Source organism: Canis lupus, chromosome X (assembly GCF_011100685.1).
Source record: "Canis lupus familiaris isolate Mischka breed German Shepherd chromosome X, alternate assembly UU_Cfam_GSD_1.0, whole genome shotgun sequence".
Classification (NCBI taxonomy): Eukaryota; Metazoa; Chordata; class Mammalia; order Carnivora; family Canidae; genus Canis; species Canis lupus.
The window spans coordinates 58,152,467-58,174,916 of NC_049260.1; the positions used below are offsets into that span (position 1 = coordinate 58,152,467).

Sequence of the window (22,450 nt, forward strand, 5' to 3'; positions counted from 1 at the left end):
AACAGAGGACACTTGATGTCTTTAAGGCAGCAGAAAGAGAACAAATGTATGTTCTAATCAACTTTGATGAGGGATATAGACAAATTGAAACTCATTTAGAGAAAAATGTTGAGAACAAGGGGACTCAAAACTGATGTTAAACTCAGGGAAGAAAGTTTAAGAAATGTGTTTTCTGCCTTCAAATACTTGAAGAGCTATTACCAAAATAATGAAACTAAACTTGTTTATTTAGACCACAATGGGAAGTTACTTGAGATAGGAAGTCTATAGCTCAACATATGAATCAACAGAGAAGTCCAAAGATGAAATGGGTCAAGGAGGGGCATTGGGAAAAAAAGCAATCTTCCTACCACTAGCAATATTCAAGCAAAGGCTGGGCAACAGGTAACAATAAAGAACAAATTTAAGCACTGGATGGAGAAGTTAGACTAGACGACTCTAATTTTAATACTTTATGATTCAGTGTGACTACAAGAAAATCAATTGTACGAATCTGAAACAAATTCAAGGAGCTTTTAGAAAGATGTAAAAGAACGTACAGCAAAGCCAATAAAATTAGGTCCTACTCAAGCTACCCAGCCATGTGTGTGAGAAAGAGAACAGAAGACATTCCCACACTATGACACCAAGTGCCATAGCAACAAGGATCATGGCCTGCCCATGGACTCAAGTCATGTTGAGGCACACTTTTATAAAGGACAGAGAGAGTCTCTCAGGAACAAGGAGCTTTGGCCACTGAAGGAATGCTATAGTTAAAAAAAAAAAAAGCTTAAAGAACCCATATATTTTTTTTTTCTCAGTCACAGTCATGACAGTTTTTCAAAGCCACTAAGAGTTATGTAAATTGGCCTAAGGTAGATGAGGGTTCTTGCCTTTAACATCATGGCACTACTTCCTTTCCCAAACTGGAAAAAAAAAAAAAAGTGATTTCTCCAGGAAGGCTCTGCCACATTTCTCCAGGGTCTGTCCAGAGATTGAAAACCCAATGACATGACACTCCACTTGGCTGGATTTTATTACCTGCTGTACCCTTCTATTTCCCTTTTAGCCCAGACTCAATTACAAACAAGGTCTGCAAAAGGAAAACAACATACAGTGAACCCGCCATATTTCCAATTAAGTGCAAACATATCTTGAAAATTAAAATGAAAATCAAATGCCAATGCTTTGAAGACACTAACAGCTTCCTCAGAAACAACGAAGAAATAAAGGCAGAGGGAAAAAAAGAAAAAAAACCTGCTCTTAGCTTAGCAATGCAGTCCCAGTCCTGTTATATAATATCCCATGATCTCTTGCATCTGCATAGTCTATTAATTGGCTATGTTTTAATGCATTTATAACAAATATATCTTAATGTTGATTTCATACATCTTATTTAGTGGCATACAGCTGCTCTAGTTTTCCAAGACAAAATGGATGCCAGCCATGCAGTAAATCATGACTGTCCACAATCTTCAGTTCTCACCTATGTGTTGACAGGACAAGAGACACTTTGTGGTCTAGGGAATGGCTTCAGCATGATGGCGGTAGTGACTGGCATTAGAATTGGTTGGTTTGGAATCCTGGGTTTCATTACCAAGCAAATCTGTTTCATTTCTTTTTCTCCTTTTTTCTCTCTACAACTACTTCAGTTCCAGATGGCAGTGGTATATGATATAATAACAGTGATAATGACAATAATAACTGATACTTAAATAGTGCTATCTTCCTTCAGAGATGGGTTAGGAGTACAGGTGGGGAAAATAAATTAATTAGTATTAAATGAAATAAGCAGGCTGGCTTCTAGTCCCAACTCTGTCATTTAGCTTTGATGCTGGGGACATCATTTAAACTCTCTGAGCTCCAATTTCCTCATGTCAAAAGTAATAGTTACCTCATAGTGTTACTGTGAGAATTAATTAGTTTATATATATAAAGTAGTACAGCACCTGGCTCATACTGGGTCATCAAAAGTTATAGTTCTAATATTCTTCTCCTTTCCCACCTGAGAATGCCATTTAAACAATTCTTGATTGTTTAAACTGGGAGGTGGAATCCCCAGGATTTTGGAATGGTTCAAGACAGGGTGCTCAGAAACCAGTGCTCAAAGTAACTCAACAGCTTCATAGAGGAGAACTACTTGAATGGGGCAGTCTGGTTCTTCTTTTATCTTTCCTATTGATCTCTAAGACATTTTGTGGTACCAAAAACAACAAGAGTAGTAAAGTTTCTACAATCTATTTGATGACTTCAAAGTATTGCTGAGTGGAGTCATCTATTTGATGACTTCAAAGTATTGCTGAGTGGAGGGGGCTGCTAAATTGAAAAACTTTGTTCTTTGCCATGGAGCCAAACTGCCCCATCACTGCACACTGGATGGTTTTACATGACCCTAATATAAATCCTACTTTTTATTTCCCACCTGATAGCCCCTCCCCACCAGGACTATCCTGGTGACCATATATTGCCTTTACCTCATGTCTTGATAAGCTTATTTTGTCAAATGTTAAAAGAGCCAGGGGTAGAATCCATAATTCATCAGGGTTTTTAGGTGCAGAGAGAAGACAGAGGGGAGAGGAACCAGTGGTTTCTGCCCCTAGAAAGTTGACAAAGCCTCTGCTATTTTTCTTCTCCAGACTCTCCTGGGTGAAAGAGAAAACTATTTCCACTACCTGCTCCATTTAACTTCTTTTATTCAATGACAGTTTCCTTTTTTAATGTTTATTTTTTATTTATTTTGTTTTTTACATTTTTAAATTTAAATTCAATTTGCCAACATATACTATAACAGCCAGTGCTCCATCGCATCAAGTGCCTTCTTTAGTGCTTATCACCCAGTTACCCTATCGCCCCACCCACCTCCCCTTCCACAACCCTTTGTTTCCCAGAGTTAGAAGTCTCTCATGGTTTGTCTCCCTCTCTATTTTTTCCCACTCAGTTCCCCTCTTTAATGACAGTTTCTGTCTTGCTTATTGCCTCACTCAGCAGTGCAACAAGGAAGAATCAAGCTTTGATGTAGTATCTCTAGCTGTTCCCTGCAGATATGAAGGAAATAGGACCTTCTAGGGAAAAAAAGTCATGAACTTTAAGTCCCGAGTTCCTTAGCTCCTCAGGTATCCACTGTCCTTATGTCCTTCAAATGCTTATCCAGATTCTTATTCAGATTTTGAGAAGGCAGCTAGTACTTGGGGGGATGGCTGGGATGTGTGTGGAGGGGGGTGGAATTCAGGGGGAACCAAGGTACAGTTATACTTTTTAGCCAGAAAAAAGTAAATAAAATGGTGATGAAATCCCAGGAGAAACCATAGATTAAAGTCTATACGTTTTAAATATGTTACTTAACCAAACACAGCTGTTAAAAATGATGTCTTTGCTGTGTATGTATACCTATAATAATTCTGTCACTAGCATTCAGATATGATGCTGGTAGCCTTTCCCATTCCTAAGATACATATTCAGAAAGACTTCCGCTAGGAGTGGGGGATTCTACACTGATCCACCCACACAATTTCAGCTGGTTGCTTTTTATGTCCACAGTATGGAGAGGGAGGGAGACTAACATTTATTGAGTGATATCCTACTAAGTAAGTACCTTAAATATATTTATTACTTTAATTTAGACAACAGTCTTAATGAGATATGTATTATTATCTTTGTTAATAGGTAAGGAAATTGAGACTCAGAAAAAGTTAAGCAGATCTTTCATCCCACCTAGCCAGCTGGAGGGGAATCAGGATTTAAACCTAGCACTGAGGGATCCCTGGGTGGCTAGCAATTTACCGCCTGCCTTTGGCCTGGGGCTTGATCCTAGAGTCATGGGATGGAGTCCTGCATCGGGCTCCCTGCATAGAGCCTGCTTCTCCCTCTGCCTGTGTCTCTGCCTCTCTCTCTGTGTGTCTCTCATGAATAAATAAATAAAAACCCTTAGCACTGAGTTACTCCAAAGCTCACAGTCTTCAGTCTTTGATGGGACCATAAAAGTGGACTGACTTACCCCAACACTGATAGGGCAGCTCCAATTGAATAACATGCTTTCCTAAACATTTAAGTTGAATTCTTTACATAGAAAACTTCCCTGGAAAGAAAAGTAAGAAGGAAAGGAGAAAGGAGGTTGCAGTAGACTGCCAATCTGAAGACAATCAAGAGAGTGTTTGAAGTACTTCTGTCAGGTCAAACTTACAAACAAAACAAAAATAAACAACACAATAGTGTCTTACCCAGGAACAAATTTTTGCACAACCAAGAAAGTCATGCATATTATTTTTTCACTGCTAGTTCTAATTGAAATTAAGAGATTAAATGAATAGAGTGACAGGACTACAGAGGGCTTTACAATTTAGTAAAACTATCACATTCATCCTGATACTTACTTGAAGATTACCACACTGTGAGTCAAAAAAATAAGTGTCATCTCTACTTATGGATAAGAAAACTGACAAGCAGGAAAGCAAGAATAGTGAGTTTATGAGTCACAGAAGAGAGAGGTAAAGCAAAATGCTTCCTATCATCTGCCATCATTAGGTTGTGGGATGAAGAAAAAGAAAATCTGCACATTCACATTTTGATCTTTTCACAGTGCCAGAGACAGCTTAATTTGTTCTCAGCATATACCTAGATAAAAATATTATTACATACTTAGATCAAATGAGTTAACTATTATGTCTTCCTGTGGACTGTGGGCAAGTAGCATCATCTTGATAGCTATGACAAGTTTTTTGGGGAGAAAAAGGAGATTGTTGTCTTAACCCATGTTTTTATATTTCCCTCTTCCTGCTTTTCCATTTTTGCTCCACTTATTTTTCCAATTTTCTTGTCTCAATCAGTTTTGCACTGTCATCCATCTCTTCTGCTCACAAAATGTTTCAACATATTTACAACAGTTTTGAAATAATTGTGCTCCATTCAGATAGAGTATTCCTATCTCCACCCTGCCCTACAGTTTGTCCGAATTGGTGTTTTGTTGTTGTTGTTTTTGTTTTTGTCAGGATGCCTGGACTTGAAAAGGTGAAAGCCCCATTATAAAGACAGGGTCCAAAATGTAATCAAGTAATTAATAATTCAGAACCCGTACTGAGACTATCTAATAAAAATTGCTATTTATAAACACATCATAGAATCAGTTTAGAGCCTGTCATTTTGGTAATGCTTTGCTCAGTACTGAGTTTGCTCTGCCAGAGAAGCATTCTTGCATTCCTGGAATATGAAGAACTGAGAGTAAGGAACTGGAGTTTTCCAATCAATGGGGATGGAAACTTGGAAAATTTTTCAGGTGTGTTAAAATAATAAAGTCTGTTGCTATTTTTTACCTCGGCTTCCAACTTGAATATACCAGGGCTCAATCGTGTCACCTTAGAGTAGCAGCTCTAGCTGCTGACACTATCTAAAATTTCTACAGTCACCAGTTGTCACCCAGATGCTTTGGAGTGATAAGGCAATATTGTGATTTGATCCCATTTTGATAGAGGGACCACAGCAGACTAAGCATTGTATTATCTACTAAATTACTAAGGATAATTAGGTGGCACTCTAGAGCAAGTGATTTCTAAACACTTAACTGCAGCTAAGTGATTACTTTGGTATTTTCTGTACAATTTATTTATACTTAAAATCACATTTATTTATTTAACCATAAAAGTGATCAAGGGCAAGGGGGCAAGATGTATAGAGTACTTTACCTGGAAAAGGCCTGGTGGCCTTTGTACTCCCTTAGATAAAATCCTGGCCCTGTTGAACAGAGAAGGAAATTCATCCAAGCAGAAGGGGAATTTCTCTCAAAATATGAGCATGCCATCATTGCTCCATGTACTGCAAATAAAAGGAGAGTGTTCATGTGTCTGATATGCATGAACAGGTGGCATAGACAGCTCTCGCAGGTGAATGGCAATAAACAGCTCTCACTGTCAACACTTCTCATATGATATCTTTCATTCTCTTTTGAGGTCTGCCAAGTGAAGTCACACCATAGTCAAGGCTCATGAGGAAATATAGGGATGTAGATTTCAAACCAATTAAACTGGAGTCACATCACCTTTAGACATGGGCTCACTTTATTCCTAGAGAGCAGGATTACCTTGTATTACAATGAATAAGTCAAAATTTTAAGGGCAAAAATAAAGTATTTCCCTGGAACAAGTTATACATTGGATTTGCTAGCTGCTGACCCTTCCCCCAATGTAACCTCAATCCAGTTGTAGGCAGATATGTGAACTGAGAACCAGACTGCTATTTAAGCAGCTGCTAATGCAACTGGGTTAAATTCTAAACATTAGCAACTACTTAAACAGCAAGCTGGGGAAAACTTTGCTACCTTTAGATGAATGTAAGTAAGTCCCAACACTAAGCTAATCTATCACTTCATGATGTCTAATGAAAAGGGTATTAACATTTATGCATCTCTTACTATGTACTAGAAGCTTTATATTGATTTGCATTTAACTCTTTAAAAAGCCCTATAAAGTAGGTAGGAATTAGCATTGCTATTTTATAAATGAGAAAACTAAAGCTTCTCAGAGAGTCTAAGTAACTTGCTAAAAGTCACAGAGCCTTATTACTATCCTTCTAGGCCAATATGTTCAAGTCATATGCAGAAATTTTAATAGAAGAAAGAGATGTGTGTGTGTGTGTGTGTGTATAAAAGTGAACAGTAGTTTTCTGAGTAAATACAGCATATAGAATGTAGTTAATAATATGGTAATAACCATATATGGTAACAGATGATAACTATACTTATTGTGGTAAGCATTTCATAATGTATATAATTGTTCAATCACTATGTTGTACACACAAAACTAATACTGTGTGCCAACCATACCTGAATTTTTTGAAAAAAGAACTGCTACTTCAATATTTTTCTCTTATCTTCACATAACTTCCTTTTCCTTTAAAGTCTTTTTGTACCCATATTTTGTTCATTTCTGGCACTTTCTTAATTTCTCCTCAGAGACAATAGAGACATTTGTTTTAATTCAGTCATAATCACATAAATGCTAGGTCTGCCAGCTATGGGAAAGCCTAGAGAAGAGAAATTCTTGCACATGCTTGCTACTGAAAACAGATCAGGTGCAGAAGCCATTCACTGATTCAACTCTGGGAATTGAATACATTTTTTCTTTAAAAAATTTGAGGGGCACCTGGGTGGCTCAGTTGGTTAAGCATCCACCTTCAGCTCAGGTCATGACCTCAAGGTCATGAGATTGAGCCCCACATTGGGCTCCCTGAGTGTTTAGTGGGGAGTCTGCTTCTCTCTCTCTCTCTCTCACTCTCCAAAATAAATAAATCTTTAAAAATTTTTGAATATAGTTGACACATAATTTTACATTAGTTTCAGGTTATAAAATAGTGAATCAAGTTGTCCACATGTTATGCTATGCTCATAAGTGTAGCTACCATCAGTCACCACACAATGCTATTACAATATCATTGAAAATATTCCCTATGTTGTATCCTTCAGCCCACATTGTAACTTATTTATTCCGTAACTGGAAGCCTGTATTGTCCACTACCCTTCACCCATTTTGCCTAACTACTCCACCCCCTCCTTCTGGCAACCATCAGTTTGTTCTCTGTTTATAGGTCTGATTCTGCTTTTTGTTTGTTTATTCATTTGATTTTCTTTTAGATTCCACATATGAGTGCAATCATATGGTATTTGTCTGCTCAGTCTAACTTACCTTCTTTAGCATAATACCCTCTAGGTCCATCCAAGTTGTCACAAATGGCAAGATCTCATCCTTATTAATGGCTGCATACTATTCCATTGTGTGTGTGTGTGTGTGTGTGTGTGTGTGTAGAAAGAGAGAGAGAGAGAGAAAGAATATACTATACATATATTCCTTAGCTATCATTTATCAATGGACACTTAGGTTGCTTCCATATCTGCATATTATAAATAATGCTGCAACAAACATAGGGGTGCATATATCTTTTTGAATTAGTGTTTTTGTTTTGTTTGGGTAAATACCCAGTAGTAGAATTATTGGATCATATGGTTCTACTTAATTTTTTGAGGAGGGACGCCTGGGTGGTTCAGCAGTTGAGCGTCTGCCTTTGGCTCAGGGAGTGATCCCAGAATCTCGGGATCGAGTTCCATATCAGGCTTCTTGCATGGAGCCTGCTTCTCCCTCTGCCTGTGTCTCTGCCTTTCTCTCTGTGTGTGTCTCATGAATAAATAGATAAATCTTTTTTAAAAATTATAATTTTTTGAGGAATCTCCATACTCTTTTCCATAGTAGCCATACCAGTTTACATTTCTAACAATAGTGCATGAAAGTTCTTTTTGTACATCATTGCCAAAACTGCTTATTTCTCATCTTTTTGATTTAGCCATTCTGACAAGTGAAAGATGGTTTTGATCTGCATTTCCCTGATGATTAGTGATGTTGAACATCTTTTCACATATCTGTTGGCCATCTATCTACATGTCTCCTTTAGAAAAATATCAATTCAAGTCCTCAGCCCATTTATTAATTAGATTGTTCCTGGTGTTGAATTGTAGCAGTTCTTTCTTTATTTTGGAAATTAATCCCTTATTGGATATATCATTTGCAAATATCTTCTCCCAATCAGTAGGCTTTTTGTTTTATTGATGGTTTACTGTGCTGTACGAAAGCTTTATATTTTGACATAGTCCCAATAGTTTACCTTTTACTGTTATTATTTTTATTTTATTTTAATTCTGGCATAGTTACCATACAGCATTATATTAGTTTCAGGTGTACAATATAGTGATTCAACAATTCCATTTATTACTCAGTGCTCATCATAAGTGTACTCTTAATCTCTTTCTCCTACCGGCCCCACCCAATTCTCTGCTGATAAACATCTGTTTGTTCTCTACAGTTAAGAGTTTGTTTTTTCTTTGTCTCTTTTGTCCCTTTGTTTAGATTCTTTTTTTAAAATGTTTTTATTTAAATTCCAGTTAGTTAACATAAAGTGTTTTATTAGCTTCAGATGTGTGAGTGATTAAACAATTTCATACATCACCTGGTACTCATCACAAGTACACTCCTTAATTCCCATCACCTATTTCACCCATCTCCTCATCCCTCTCCCCTGTAATAACCATCAATTTGTTCTGTATAATTAAGATTTTGCTTCTTATATTTGCAAATGATATATCAGATAAAGGGCCAGTATCCAATCTATTAGGAACTCATCAAAATAAACAACCCCAAAATAAATAATCCAGTTAAGAAATGGGCAGAAGACATGAACAGACTTTTCTCCAAAGAAGACATACAAATGGCTAATAGACACATGAAAAAAAATGCTCAACACCACTCATCATCAGAGAAATACAAATCAAAACCACAATGAGATATCAACTCACACTTGCCAGTATGGCTAAAAATAACAACTCAGGAAACAGCAGATGTTGGTGAGGATGCAGAGAAAGGGAAATCATTTTGCACTGTTGGCGGGAATGTAAACTGGTGCAACCACGTTGGAAAACAGTATGGAGGTTCTTCAAAAAGTTAAAAATAGAACTATCCTACAAATCCAGCAATTGCCCTACTAGATATTTACCCAAAGAGTACAAAAATACAAATTCGAAGGGGTATGTGCACCCCAATGTTTATAGAAGCATTATCTACAATAGCCAAACTATCAAAAAAGCCCAGATGTCTATCAATAGATGAATGAATAAAGAAGTGATCTACATATGCAATGGAATATTATTCAGCCACCAAAAAGAATGAAATCTTGCCACTTGCAATGACATGAATGGAACTAGGGTGCATTATGCTAATAATTCAGTCAGAGAAAGACAAATAGCATATGATTTCACTCAAATGTGGAATTTAAGAAACAAGGCAGATAAACATAGGGCAAGGGAAAGAAAAATAAAATAAGATAAAAACATAGAGCGAGGCAAACCATAAGAGACTCTTAACTATAGGGAACAAACTGAGGGTTGCTAGAGGGGACATGGGTGGGGTGATGGACTAAATGGGTGATGGGCATTAAGGAGGGCACTTGTTGGGATGAGCACTGAGTGTTATATGTAAGTGATGAATCACTAAATTCTATCCTGAAACCAACACTAAACTATATGTTAACATGAATTTTAAAAAGAGTCTGCAGGTGCCTTGGTGGCTCTGTCAGTTAGGCATTGGATACTTGGCTTCAGCTCAGGTCATGATCTCAGGGTGTTGAAATCAAGCCCTGTATGGGGCTCTGCCTTTAGTGTGGAGTCTGCTTATCCTTCTTCCTCCCCCCCCACCCACACACAGTCTCTCTTAAATAAAAATAAATAAATAAATAAATAAATAAATAAATAAATTTTTAAAAATGTGTTTACTTCTTGGTATCTTCTCTATTTCCCCCTTTGTTTTGTTTCTTAAATTCCACATGAGTGAAATCATATGGTATTTGTCTTTCTCTGACTGACTTACCTCACTTACCATTATACTGGCTAGCTCCATCCATGTTCCTGCAAATAGTAAGATTTCATTCTTTTTTATGGCTGAATAATACTCCATTGAATATATATACCACTTCTACTTCATCCATTCACCTATCAATGGACACTTGGACTGCTTCCATAATTTAGCTATTGTAAATACCACTGCAAAAAAATAAGGGAGCATATACCCTTTCAATTTAGTGTTCTTATATTCTTGGTATAAATAAAACCCAGTAGTGTGACTACTGGGTCATATGGTAGTTCTATATTTAATATATAGAGAAATTTAATATATAATTTAATATATTTTGAGGAAACTCCATATTGTCTTCCATAGTGAGGGAGCCCCAGTTTGCATTCCCCAGTTTGCACTCCCAGTATGAGTGTTCCTTTTTCTCCACATCTTCACCAACACTTGTTGTTTCCTGTGTTTTTTTTTTAAAGATTTTATTTATTTATTCATAGAGACAGAGAGAGGCAGAGGGAGAAGCAGGCACCATACAGAGAGCCTGACGTGGGACTCGATCCAGGGTCTCCAGGATCACGCCCTGGGCTGCAGGCGGCGCTAGACCGCTGCGCCACTGGGGCTGCCCTCCTGTGTTTTTTATGTTAGCCATTCTGACAGGTATGAGGTGATATCTCATTGTAGCTTTGATTTGAATTTCCCTGAGTGGTGTTGAGAATCTTTTCATGTCTCTGTTGACCATCTATATGTCTTTTTGGAGAAATGTCTGTACATGTCTTTTGCTCACTTTTTAATTGGATTTTTTTTTTTTTTTTGGTGTTGAGTTGTACCAATTCTTCATATATTTTGGGTAATAACCCTTTATCAGACATGCCATTTGCAAGTATCTTTTCCTAGTCAGTATGTTATCTTTCAGTTTTGTTGATTGTTTGCTTTGCTATGCAGAAGCTTTTTTATTTTGAGATAGTCTTAATAGTTTATTTTTGCTTTGATTTCCCTTGCCTCAGGAGATATCTAGAAAAAGGTTGCTAAAGCTGGTATCAGAGAAATTACTGCTTGTGTTCTCTTCTAGGATTCTTATGGTTTCAAATCTCACATTTAGATCTTTAATTGTCAGTTTATTTTTCTGTATGATGTTATAAAGTGATCCAATATCATTCTTTTGCAGGTAGCTCTCCAGTTTTCCCAGCACCATTTATTGAAGAGACTGTTTTTCCCCTTTGAATAGTCTTGCCTCCATGGATTAATGGGCCGTATAACTGTGGGTTTATTTCTGAACTCTGTCTTCTTTTTCATTGTTCTATGTGTTTATTTTTTTATTTTTATTTTTTTTAATTTATTTTTTATTGGTGTTCAATTTACTAACATACAGAATAACCCCCAGTGCCCGTCACCCATTCACTCCCACCCCCCGCCCTCCTCCCCTTCTACCACCCCTAGTTCGTTTCCCAGAGTTAGCAGTCTTTACGTTCTGTCTCCCTTTCTGATATTTCCCACACATTTCTTCTCCCTTCCCTTATATTCCCTTTCACTATTATTTATATTCCCCAAATGAATGAGAACATATAATGTTTGTCCTTCTCCGACTGACTTACTTCACTCAGCATAATGCCCTCCAGTTCCATCCACGTTGAAGCAAATGGTGGGTATTTGTCATTTCTAATAGCTGAGTGCAGCCACTCTGGAAAACTGTGTGGAGGTTCCTCAAAGAGTTAAAAATATACCTGCCCTATGACCCAGCAATTGCACTGTTGGGGATTTACCCCAAAGATACAGATGCAATGAAACGCCGGGACACCTGCACCCCGATGTTTATAGCAGCAATGGCCACGATAGCCAAACTGTGGAAGGAGCCTCGGTGTCCAACGAAAGATGAATGGATAAAGAAGATGTGGTTTATGTATACAATGGAATATTACTCTATGTGTTTATTTTTGTGCTAATACCGTACTGTTTCAATTGCTATAGCTTTGTAGCATGTCTTGAAATCTAGAATTGTAATGCTTCTGGCTTTTTTTTTTTTGGTCTTGTAACTTTATATTTTAATTCCAATTAGTTAACATTCAGTGCAATATTAGTTCAGATGTATGAAAGAGTGATTCAACAATTCCAAAGTCATCCAGTGCTAATCTTAAGTACACTCCTTACTCCCCATCGCCTATTTCACTCATTCCCCCCATCCTCCACCCCTTTGGTAACCATCAGCATGTTCTTTATAATTAAGAATATGGTTTGTATTTGCCTTGTTCACTATATTTTCCCCAATATATTCCTTTTTTAAAGTTTTTATTTAAATTCTAGTTAACATACAGTGTAACATAAACTGCAAGAGTACAATTTAGTGACCCAACAATTCCATGCAACACCCAATGCTCATCACAAGTGCATTTCTTAATACCCATCATCTATTTCAGCCATTCCACCACATCCCTCTCTGGCAACCTAGTTTGTTCTCCATAGTTAAGAGTCTGTTTCTTGGTTTGTACCTGTCTCTCTTTTTTCCCTTTGCTCATTTGTTTTGTTTACAAAATTCCACACATGAGTGAAATCGTATGCTATTTGTCTTTCTCTGACTGACTTATTTATTTCACTTAACATAAAATTCTCTAACATCATCCATGTTATTACAAACGGCAAGATTTCATTCTTTTTGTATGGTGGTGTAATATTCCATTGTATATATATGCCACATCTTCTTTATCCATTCAACAGTCAATAAACATTTGGGCTCTTTCCATAATTTGGCTATTGTAGGAAATACTGCTATAAACATCAGAGTGCATGTATCCCTTTGAATTAGTATTTTTGTATTCTTTGGGTAAATACCGTAGTGTGATTGCTGGATCATAGGGTAGTTCTATTTTTAACTTTTTGAATAACCTTCATGCTATTTTTCACAGTAGCTGTACCAGTTTGCATTTCCACCAACACTGCATGAGTGTTCCTTTTCTTCCACATCCTTGCCAACAACTGTTGTTCATTGTGTTATTGTTCATTGTGATTGTTTTTAGTCATTGTGACAGGTGTGAGGTATCTCATTATGGTTCTGATTTGCCTTTCTCTGATGCAAACTGATGATGAACATCCTTTCACATAACTGTTTGCCATCTGGATATCTTTGGAGAAATGTCTGTTCATATCTTCAGCTTATTTTTATATTGGATTATCTGTTTGTTGGGTATTGAGTTTCATGACATCATTATATGTTTTGATACTCTTTACTGGATGTGTCACTTGCAAATATCTTCTCCCATTCCATAGGTTGCCTTTAAGTTGTGTTGTTTCCTTTGCTGTGCAGAAGATTTTTATTTGGATGAAGTCCCAATAATTTATTTTTGCTTTTGTTTCCTTTGCCTCAAGAGACATATATAGAAAAAACTTGCTATGACCAATGTCAAAGAGGTTACTACCTATGTTCTCTTCTAGAAGGTTTATGATTTAAGGTCTCACATTTAGGTCTTTTATCTATATTGAATTTATTTTTGTGCTTGGTGTAACAAAGTGATCCAGTTTTACTCTTTTAGATGTAGTTGATGAGGAAACTGACTTTTTTCCCATTGGATATTCTTTCCTGCTTTGTCAAAGATTAATTGACCATATACTTGTGGGTTTATTTCTATGATTTCTATTCTGTTCCATTGATCGATGTGTCTTTTTTTTTGCCAGTAACATATTATTTTGATTTTTACAGCTTTGTTATATAACTTGAATTCTGGAATTGTGATGCCTCCAGCTTTGCTTTTTTTTAAGGTTGCTTTGGCTATTCAAGATCTTTTGGAGTTCCACACAATTTGTAGCTCTCTGAAAAATAATGTTGGTATTTTGATAGAGATTGTATTAAATGTGTAGATTCCTTTGGTAGTATAGACATTTTAATAATATTTGTTCTTCCAATCTATAATCATGGAATGTTTCTATTTCTTTGTCATCTTCAATGTCTTTCATCAATGTTTTATAGTTTTCAGAGTACAGGTCTTTCACCTCTTTGCTTAGGTTTATTCCTGAGTATCTTATTGGCTTTGATGCAATTGTAAAAGGGATTTATTCCTTAATTTTTTTCTCTGCTGCTTCATTATTGGTGTACAGATGTGCAAGAGATTGCTGTAGGTTGATTTTGTATCTTGCAACTTTACTCAATTCATGTATCATTTCTAGCAGTTTTTTGGTTGAATCTTTTGGGTTTTCTATATAGAGTATTGTGTCATTTGCAAATAGTGAAAGTTTGACTTCTTCCTTGCTGATTTGGATTATTTTTTTCCCTTTTGTTGTCTGATTGCTATTGCCATGACTTCCAGTACTATGTAAAATAATAGGGTGAGAGGGGACATTTCTGTTGTATTCTTGACTGTAGAGGAAAAGCTTTCAGTTTTTCCCCACTCATGATTATAATAGCTGCAGATTTTTCATAGATGGTCTTTTTTATATTGAGGTATGTCCCCTCTAAATCTATTTTGCTGTGGGTTTTTAACATGAATAGATGTTGTACTTCATCAAATGCTTTTCCTGCATCTATTGAAATGATCATATGATTCTTATCCTTTCTTTAATTAATGTAGTGTATCACCTTGATTGATTCTTGAATACTGAACCACACTTGAAACCCAGGAATAAGTCCCAGTTGATCGTGGTGAATGATTCTTTTAATGTATTGTTGGATTCAGTTTGCTAGTATTTTATTGAGGATTTTCATATCCATGTCCATCAGGGATATTGGCCTATAGTTTTCTCTTAGTAGAGTCTTTATCTGATTTTGGTATCAGGGTAAATCTGGCCTCAGAATGAACTTGGAAGTTTTCCTTCCTTTCCTATTTTTTTGAATAGACTGAGAGGAATAGATACTAACTCTTCTTAAATATTTGATAGAATTCACCTGTGAGGGCATGTGGCCCTGGACTTTTGTTTGTTGAAACTTTTTTTTTTTATTACTAACTCAATTTCTTTGCTGGCTATTGGTCTGTTCAAGTTTTTTTTTACCCCTTCCTGTTTCACTTTTGGCCCTTTATCTGCTTCTAGGATTTTATCCAATTCTTCCAGGTTGTCCAATTTGTTGACATATGGTTTTTCATAATATTCTCTTATAATTGTTTGTATTTCTGTGGTGTTGGTTGTTATTTCTCCTCATTTCTGATTTTATTAATTTGTCTCCTTTCTCTTTCTGGCTAGGGGTTTATCAAATTTATTAGTGTTTTCAAAAAAACATCTCCTGGTTTCATTGATCTGGATCTTTTTTTTCAGTTCCTATATAGTTTATTTCTGCTCTAGTCTTTATTATTTCCTTCCTTCTGATGGGTGTAAGCTTCATTTGTTGTTCTTTCTCTAACTCCTTTAGGTGTAGGCTTAGGTTGTTCATTTAAGTTTTTTTTTTTTTTGCTTCTTGAGGTGGGCCTGTGTTGCTATATACTTTCCACTTAGGACCCCTTTTGCTGTACCCATAAGATTTTGGACTGTTGTGTTTTCATTTTCTTTTGCTTACATTTTAAAAATTTCTTCTTTGATTTCCTAGTTGACCCATTAATTGTTTAGTAGCATGTTGCTTAACTTTCATGTATTTGTGGTCTTTCTAAATTTTTTTCTTTTGGTTGACTTCAAGTTTCATAATGTTGTGGTCAGAAAAGATGCATGGTAAGTGTAAATCTTTCTGTATTTATTGCAGCCAGTTTTGTGAGCTGATATGTGATTTATTTTCAAGAATGTCCCATATGCACTTGAAAAGAATGTATATTCTGCTGTTTTAAGATGAAATGTTCTGTATGTATCTGTTAAGTCCATCTGATCCAGTGTGTCATTCAAAGCCATTGTTTCCTTGTTGATTTTCTGTTTAGGTGATCTGTCCATTGATTTAAGTGGGGTGTAAAAGTCCCCTGCTATTATTGCATTATTATCAATTAGTTCATTTATATTTGTTATTGTTTTATACATTTTGCTGCTTCTATGTTGGATGCATACTTACTTGCAGTTGTTAGATCTTGTTGTTAGATTTCCCCCTTTATTATTATATAGTGTCCTTCTTTACCTCTTTTTACAGTCTTTGTTTTAAGGTCTATTTTGTCTAACATCAATATTCCTACCTTGGCTTTCTTTTGACATCCATTTGCATGATAAATGTTTCTCCATCCCCTCACTTTGAATCTGCAGGTGTTTAGGTCTAAAGTGAGTCTCTTGTAGGCAGTGTATAGAGGGGTCTTTTTTTAATCCATTCTGACATCCTAAGTCTTTTGATTGGAGCATTGAGTACATAAACATTTAAAGTAATTATTGATAGGTATCTATATAATGCCGTCTTAGTGTTTGTTTTGTCATTATTTCTGGAGATTTTTTCTGATTCTTACTTCTCCTTGTCACTTTTGGTCTTTCTTGAGCACTCAAAGAGTCCCCTTTGGTATTTCTTGCAGGGCTGATTTTGTGGAACTCCTTTGGTTTTGTCTGGGAGACTTTTTATCTCTCCTTATATTCCAAATGATAGCCTTTCTGGATAGAATATTCTTGGCAGCAGATTTTCCCATTCAGCACTTTGAATATATCATGCCACTCCCTTCTGGCTTGCCAAGTTTCTGTTTATAAATCTTCAGCTAGCCTTATGGGTCTTCCCTTATAAGTAAAGGACTTATTTTCTCTTGCTGCTTTTAAGATTTTTTCTTTGTCACTATATTTTGCAAGTTTAATTACAATATGCGTTGGTGTTGGTCTGCTTCTGTTGATTTTGATGGGAATTCTCTGTTCCTCCTGGATAGATGTCTGTTTCTTCCCTAGATTAGGGGAGTTTTCAGCTATTATTTCTTCAAATAAATTTCCTGCCCCCTTTTCTCTATCTTCTTCGTCTGGCACTCCTATAATAGAAATGTTATTAATTTTGATGGAATCACTGAGTTCTCTTGAGTCAATTCTTGTGTTCCATAATTGTCTCTTTTGTTTAGCTTCATTATTTTCCATTATTTTGTCTCCTATATCACTAGTGCATTCCTCTGCTTCTTCCCACCTGCTGTTCATTGCGTCAAACCTGTTTCCGATCTCATTACATTCTTCATCTCTGATTAACTCTTTTTTAACTCTTTTATCTGTATGAGAAGGGTCTCACTGATGAGTTCTATTTTTTTCTCAGTCCAGTTAGTATCCTTATAAGTTTTGCTTTAAATTGTCCAATTAGGTATTTTACTTATATCTGTTTTACTTAGATCTCTGGCCATGGCCTTTTCTGTTCTTTTATTTGGAATAAATTTCTCTGTCTACCCATTTTATATGAGTCTCTGTGCCTGTTCCTCCATGTTAGGAAGGTCAGCTATGTTTCCTGTTTTTGAGGGTAATGGCCTTATGAAGAAGAGGTCCTATAGTGCCCTGCTGTATAACGACTCCTGTTCCCCAGGGCCTGGTGGTTCAGGGAGTGTCTCAAATGTGTTCTGCATGTGCTCTGCTTTTGTGTTCTGGCTGCTTTATCCTTCAGTCCAGTCAACTGCACAGGCTCTCTTTGTCTGTTGTGGGCAGTGTTTGTTCCCTGAGTTAAATGTAGCATGTTTTAACTATGTTTACTCTGGCCTGCTTATGAAATGAGACCTGTTATCACTGCTGCTGGAATTGGAGGCTTTCAAAATTCTTTTATCAGGATATGTAAAGTTTTGGACCAGTCTTGTGGGGGAGGGGGCCCACTGTACTGGGACTGAGGCAAGTGTCACTGGGAAGGGCAGTTCCACCAGAGCATGGGGGTGGGGGTGGGGCTTGGTTTAAGTAAGTTAAATAGACAGTGTGTGTGTGTTGCCCTGGTTCCTGCAGGTCGCTCTCTGCTTATGCTGAGGGACAGGGGAGAGAATTGGTGCCAGCCAGTTCCTATGTCCCTGGAGGGATCTCTCTGTGAACACTACCCTTCTGGGACACACTCTGAAATGAGCAAATAACATCCCTACTTCATGTCCCAGGCTCTCATCAGATTGCTATTTCCATGCTGTATATTTCTCCTGCTTTCTGTCAAGAGCAGCCCAATGTCCTCTGGACTCTATCCATGTCACCTTTAGAACTCCAGGCTTTAAGCCACACTGATTGTAGGAACTCACAAAATTCAGCCCCTCTCACTTTCCAAGCCAATTCCTATGGGGATTTGTCTTCCCTGTGAGAGCTCCCCCATGTGCCTGTCTCTCTTGCCCTTCTCCTCTATCATGGTTCCCTCCTTACCATAGCACCCATGATCCATTTCTCTCCTAACTGCGTCTCCACACTTCCTATCTGTGGCCTCTTCTCTACCTTTAGTTGTGATGTTTGTTCTGCCAGTCTTCAGGTTGATTTCTAGTATTTACGATGATTGATAGTTATCTAGTTGTATTTGTGGGATGAGGCAAGGATACAGTCTTCCTACTCCGCTTCCAGCTCCTCCTCTATAGTCTTTGTATTAAATTCTATTTGTCTGATATAAGTATTGTTACCTTGAGTTTTTTTTTTCACTTTCATTTGTATGGTAAATGTTTTTCCATTCCTTGACTTTCAGTCTGTCTCTCTTTAGCTCTGTGGTGAGTACCTTTAAACATATTGATGGGTATTGGTTTTTATATATTCTATTACCCTACACCATTGGCTGGAATATTTGTCCATTCGCATTTAAAGTAATTATTGGTAGGTGTGTACTTATTGCCATTTTGTTAATTGTTTTCGGGTTATTCTGCAGTTCTTTGTTCCTTTCTTCTTCTTCTTCTTTTTCTCTTTCTTTGTAATTTCTGTAGTGTTTTTATAGTGTTATATTTGGCTTTCTATTTATTTTTTGGATCTATTATAGGTTTCCTTTTGTGGTTACCATAAGGTTTATATATAACATCCAAAGTGTATAGCAGGCTTAAGTGATGGTCATTTAATTAAGTTCAAATTCTTAAACACTTTTTTTACACCCTTTCCACTTTTTATATATATGCTATCATATTTTATATATTTTATTCATAATTTTCTCATGCATAAATATGGCCATTTCTTTTCTATTAAGTCCCCTTAACATTTCTAACAAGGCTGTTTTACTGGCAATAAACTTCTTTAACTTTTGTTTTTCTGGGAAAGTATTTATTTCTCCTTTAATTCTGGATGATAGGTCAAGTATTTTTGGTTGCTAGTTTTTCTTTTTCTTTTCAGCATTTTGCAGTATCATACCACTCCCTTCTGGTCTGCAATGTTCCTGCTGAAAAATCAGCTAATAGCATTATGGGGTGGCCTCGTATGTAAACTTTTGGCTTTTCTCTTGCTGCTTTTTAAATTTCTCCTCATCTTTAACCTTTGACATTTTATTTTATTTTATTTTTTTAAAATTTTTATTTATTTATGATAGTCACAGAGAGAGAGAGGCAGAGTGTACACAGGCAGAGGGAGAAGCAGGCTCCATGCACCGGGAGCCTGACGTGGGATTCGATCCCGGGTCTCCAGGATCGCGCCCTGGGCCAAAGGCAGGCGCCAAACCGCTGCACCACCCAGGAATCCCAACCTTTGACATTTTAATTACTATGATATGTCATGGTGTGGAAATCTTTGAGTTCATCTTGTTGGGAACTCTGTGCTTCTTGAATTTGGATGTCTATTTCCTTCACTAGGTTAAAGATGTTTTCAGCTATTATTTCTTCAACTAAATTTTTGGCCCCCTTTTTTCTCTCCTTCTTCTGGGACCTTGATAATGTGAATGTGTTTACTTGATGTTGTCTAAGAAATCCCTTAACCTGTCCTAATTAATTTTTTTCCTCTTTTTGCTATTCGGCTTGGGTATTTTCCATTACACTGTCTTTAATATCATTGATACATTCTTGTGCATCTGCTAATCTACTGTTGGGGAACCCACTACACTTAAAGCCTATAAACTACTTAATCTTAAATATTTGTTTCTGACAGAAATGTTTTTTCATAAAAGTCACCTGATGCCAGAGTTCTGACTGATTAAATGAGATGTCTTCTAACTTTCTGACCCCCATTGTCCTTGTTATCATTTCTTTAGCCACATCTTGTTTTCCATAGTTTTCTCCATGCCTACTACTACATCCTACAAGGGGAGCAAACAAATGAGTTTTTGGTAGTAGGTGCCTGCCTATATTTCAACCTGCTCATTGCTTCCTAACACACTATTCTTTTTTCAGTGTTCTGGTTCAGGAACTCACAATGAATCACCACTGCTAATCATACCAAATCCAGTCTCTTCTACAAGGCTTTCAAGGACTTCTATAATCTGACTCAACCTTACCTCAGCAGCCTTACCTAGCACCATGCACAGCACTTGCCATGCTTACTATCCTAAGACAGGCAAGGTCTCTCTGCCTTCTTCTTTGCCTCTTTAAACTGTACCTCTTAAGCTCCATACCACAAAAGAAATAACCTTATTTTTCCTATGTTTTGTGGACCCAACCAGAATATGAGCTACTGGAAAGCAGTCTTTCAGGATTTTACATCTACCACCCACTGTGCCCCTAGCAGAGCTGGACATGCCACAAGGGATCAGTAAATCCTTGCTTCTTGATTCCCCAAAAACATTTCCTTTGGGTAATTTAGAACACAGATTTATATAGTTTATGCTTTGAAATGGCTGAGAGAATGTAGATTCAGTTTTGATCTAAGTTTTTAATATTTTAGTAATTGCTTTTAATGTACTACTTCTACCAGAACCAGTGTCGTTTAATTATTCATGGGTGTACTTTTGGGAATTTCACCAAAATACCAAAGGAAAATGAATGACATTCAAGTGATGGGATGGTTATTGGCCTTTGTATCAAACACAGATAAAAATTAGACTTTTTCTTTCCTAATGTTAACTTTAACCAGAGTGTCCAAATGAGCTGAATCTAAGCAAACCTGGGTCTATAAAATGGATCTAGAATGACACAGCATAATCTGTTTGGAAGCATAGTTCACAGATGTGATAAATTTTTTTTGCTTTCTGATATTTCTTGACTAATATGATAAAGCCACCTTACATTTTTCACAGTACTTTTTAGGTTGTAAAATGTTTCATATCTATTATTCTATTTAATCTGCGCAATAATACCATAAAGCAAGTATTCTGTGTCTTTTCTGTAAGGTGAAACAAACTAATAATCAGAGAAGTTAAGAAAACCACCCAAGGCCTCAAAGCTAGGAAGTGGTAGAAACAAGACCTAAACCTAAAGTATAGAGAAATTGGGCAGGGAAGGCAGGTACAGCACAGTTGAGGTCCTAGAGTGATTCAACTGAACATCGACTGTGTGCTAGGTATGTTAGATGGTACAAACATTAACCTTAATCCTTACCCTAAAGGCACATAAATATGTGAGAAATATATGTAAAGCCTAGACAACAGTTAGCTAAAGGAAAACTAAGTCTAAAGTGAAGTCTTCCAACCTATGCTCCTTCTATTATTCCACATTGCTTCCCACAATTCTGTTGCAAAGGCTCAGATCCCACTAATTACCTTCTGTCTCTTCTCCTTTTAGCATTCAGAGGCTGCCTTTTGGAAGAGTTAACAAAGTAGACTTTGGTGAAGCCCCATGCCTCTTCAGATAAGGGATAAGAGCATATTTGTTGGAAAGAAATATTAGGAGAGGTCGCTATGATGTTTTGCAGAGACAACTAAACCCGAAGGTTAGTAGTATGAACAGATGAAAGCAGGGTTTTTGTATTTCTGTTCATTATCAAATATGCAATTTGTATCTAACAACAAACCACAAGAAGCATGCTTGAGAGGAGGCAGAAGAGTAGAGAATAGAGAGGTTGGGGAGGAGAAGAGGGAGAGAGAACTCACAGGTTTGGTGTATATGTAATTTATATTAAGATTTACCCTCTTACTAGATGTGATGTAGCTTTGTTAGCAGAGGCCAATGGTTTTTTGATACTTGCAATTCTTGAGGACAGGGATGGACTGATTAAAAATTTGGTAAGTCTTTGCAGGATAGGGGACCAACCAGATGACATGGACATTTGAAAGCCCCGGACAGTAGGTAAGAACCTGAGTGCCATGAACCAAATGGTGGCCAAATGACAGTGTTCCCCAGAAGCTAAATCCAGATATTAAAACGGTTGAAAGGGGGCAGCCCGGGTGGCTCAGCGGTTTAGCGCTGCCTTCAGCTCAGGGCCTGATCCTGGAGTCCTGGGATTGAGTCCCACATCAGGCTTCCTGCATGGAA

General features: G+C 36.9%; 1 protein-coding gene across 3 annotated transcripts in view; it reads right to left on the reverse strand.

Moving 5' to 3' along the window:
- The window catches only part of NEXMIF (neurite extension and migration factor), a 133,566-nt gene that overhangs the window by 20,811 nt on the left and 90,305 nt on the right, over positions 1 to 22,450 (reverse strand). For 2 of the 3 annotated variants that reach the window (XM_038587741.1, XM_038587739.1), the window contains exon 1: positions 5,655 to 5,786. The exons of the other annotated variant lie outside the window; for it this stretch is intronic. The gene's annotated coding sequence lies outside the window, so the exon portion shown is untranslated. Of the gene's footprint in view, positions 1 to 5,654; positions 5,787 to 22,450 lie in introns of those variants that run through there. 3 annotated transcript variants of the gene reach the window in all.